Here is a 2861-nt window from a genome sequence, read left to right on the forward strand (position 1 = left end):
ATACTATTATATAATTACAACGCTCTATATTTTTCATCTCTCTGTTCTCCGGCGTGATTACATTGTACTATTACACCTTCACCAGGCCTTTACTTTTCTTTGCCACCACAGTACCATGCTATTTGACTTCTCTGTTATGCTGCTCAAACAGTGCTTGATTTTTCCACCATGTCACTGTCATAGGACCAAAATATGACACACTGGCTCAATGTGATAACACAAGGAAAAACTCTGTAGGCAAAATGAAAAAAAAAAAAAAAACTGTGATAACATAACGGGGTACTCTGACGGGACAAATCAAAACACTAATCTACCACAGAACCTGGTGATCACGCAAGACAGTAATGTCATAGCACAATAGCTCACTCCGATGACTAAATGGGTCACACTCTTGCTTAGTAAAGCAATGATCATATAGTGCTAGATAACACTAATGATGTGTGTTCTAATTTCTGGTGGGATGTTAGGGCACTATAATGGTTCAGCAAGACACAATGATAACACAATAGAGTACTGTGATAGGACATTACAGCACAGTAATGGCAAATATTCCAGAGTAATGTTGCATGAATATACTTAGATGACAGTTCAAAACAGTGTGGTGACAGAATTTTGCACAATGATGACACAGTAAGTTAACAAGAAGACTCAAAAGATACTCTAATTGCTCTATAGGGCACAGCATAGGAATAAAGAAAAATATTTTTGGCATAGGAGAAAATTGTGATTATACAGTAGAATGCTGTAATTGGGCCTAGTCACCACAACCGGTCCTACCTGCAGTTCCCTGTACTGAGTGTTTCTGCCAACTAACACAACTGATTCTAATGCCTGGTTTCAGCAATGTCCTTTGCAAATCTGTATATAGTACTCATCAGTGACAGCCTGGACCGTGCTGCTGAAAGATCCTTCAAGATGGAGGGCTGCCGGTGGTGGAGAAGCAGAACTTGAGCAAGGAGGAGCAGATAACCAAACTACAGGACTGTGAAGGCCTTGTCTTCGGATCAGTTACTAAGGCCACTGTTAATGTTTTCAATGCTACAGAGAAGCTCCAGGTCGTTGGCAGGGCTAGTACAGGCATGAAAAATGTGGGTCTTGATGCTGCCATGAGAAAAAGCATCCTAGTCATTAATACCCCCAACTGAAACAGCTTCAGTGCTGCAGAACTGAAGCTGTGGAATGATCATGTGCCTGGCGAGGCAGATTCTCCAGTTGATGGCTTCGATGAAAGTTGGCAAATGAGACTGGAAGAAGTTCATGGGGGACAGAACTGAATAGTATGAGACTGAGGATCCTTGGCCTAGTCAGAATTGCAAGAGAGGTGGCCACACGAATGCAGTCCTTTGCAATGAAGACTGTAGACTATGACCCCATTATTTCTACAGAAGTAGCTGCCTCCTTTGGTGCTCAGCAGCTGTCGCTAAAGATCTGGCCTCTCTGTGATTTCATCACTGTCCATGCCCCACATCTGCCCTCCACCACAGGCTCGCTCAATGATAACACCTTTGCCCAGTGCAAGCAACATGTGCAGGTTGTGAACTGTGATCGAGGAGGCATTGTGGATGAAGGTGCCCTGCTCCTTGCCCTGTAGTCTGATCAGTGTCCTGGTGCTGCACTGGATGTGTTTTAAAAAAAGCTACCATGGGACTGGGCCTTAGTGGACCATGAGAACATCATCAGCTGTCCCCACCTGGGTGCAAGAACTTAGGCGGCCCAGAGCTGCAGTGGGGAGAAAAATCGCAGTAAAGTCTGTTGACCTGATGAAGGGGCAATATCTAACAGGAGTTGTAAACACCCAGGCCCTTACCAGTTCATTCTCTCCACACACCAAAGCTTGGATTGGTCTGGCAGAAGCACTGGGCATGCTGATACATGCCTGGGCTGTCTCCCCGAAAGGAACCATCCAGGTGGTTACACAAGGAACATCTATGAAGAATGCTGGAACCTGCTTGAGCCCTGCAGTCATTGTTGGCCTTCTGAGAAAAGCATCAAAGCAATAAAATGTGAATTTAGTGAACTCTCAGCCATTGCTGAAAGAGGCTGGCCTGACTGTCACGACTTCCCACAGCCCTGATTTCCCAGGGCAGCAGGACAGTGGGGAATGCCTCCTGACTCTGGCCCTGCCAGATGCCCCCTACAAAGTTGTGGGCTTTGTCCAGGACACCACACCAACTTTGTCCAGTGCTCACCTGGGTTGGCTTTAGGCCAGAAATGCCACTATGCAGGGTCCAGTCCCTGCTCTTGTTCTAGGCTCAGCCCTCAAATCCTGTAATGCTGCCTATATGATTGGCTTCCTGGCAGAAGCGGGTGTACAGCTGCTGTCATACCAAACCTCCAAGGTAGAGACCTGGCATGTCATAGGCCTCTCCTCCCTGCTGCCCTACCTGGAAGCATGGAAACAGCATATATCTGAGGCTTTCCAGTTGTGCTTCTGACCCTGTGGCTAAGCAGTACCAACCACTCAGGTTCTTCTGCAGAAACACGCTCACTGTGACCTGTAGGGAAAGGAGTTGCAAAACCTGGGAATATACCTGAATATTTAGTAAAGAATCTAACTCCAAGAAAAGTTTATTATCTAATAGAATGCTATAATGACAAAATAATACACTGTAATGGCAAAAGAGAGAATTTTTATATGCAGTGGGGCCTGGTAATGATATTATAGGACACAGAGATTGTACAGTAGGAACTCTTATGACATCATCAGGCACTATGATAGCATATTAAAATACAATGATGGCATGAATGGGTAAAACAATCACTACAAAGATAACAGTTTGACATAATACAGCGTAATGGCAGCAAAATTTGCAACAGTGATGGCACAATAAAACACTATAATGACATGTTATGGCACTATG

At 44.8% G+C, this 2861-nt stretch overlaps 1 pseudogene across 1 annotated transcript; it reads left to right on the forward strand.

Annotated features, from left to right (window-relative positions):
- Positions 1–843: 843 nt before the first annotated feature.
- LOC308421370 (D-3-phosphoglycerate dehydrogenase-like) lies at positions 844–2435 on the forward strand (annotated as a pseudogene). The gene has a single exon. The product of its transcript is annotated as a D-3-phosphoglycerate dehydrogenase-like (transcript).
- The last annotated feature ends 426 nt before the right edge of the window (positions 2436–2861 follow it).

The sequence above is a fragment of the Micromys minutus genome, assembly GCF_963924665.1.
Source record: "Micromys minutus genome assembly, chromosome: 6".
Classification (NCBI taxonomy): domain Eukaryota; kingdom Metazoa; phylum Chordata; class Mammalia; order Rodentia; family Muridae; genus Micromys; species Micromys minutus.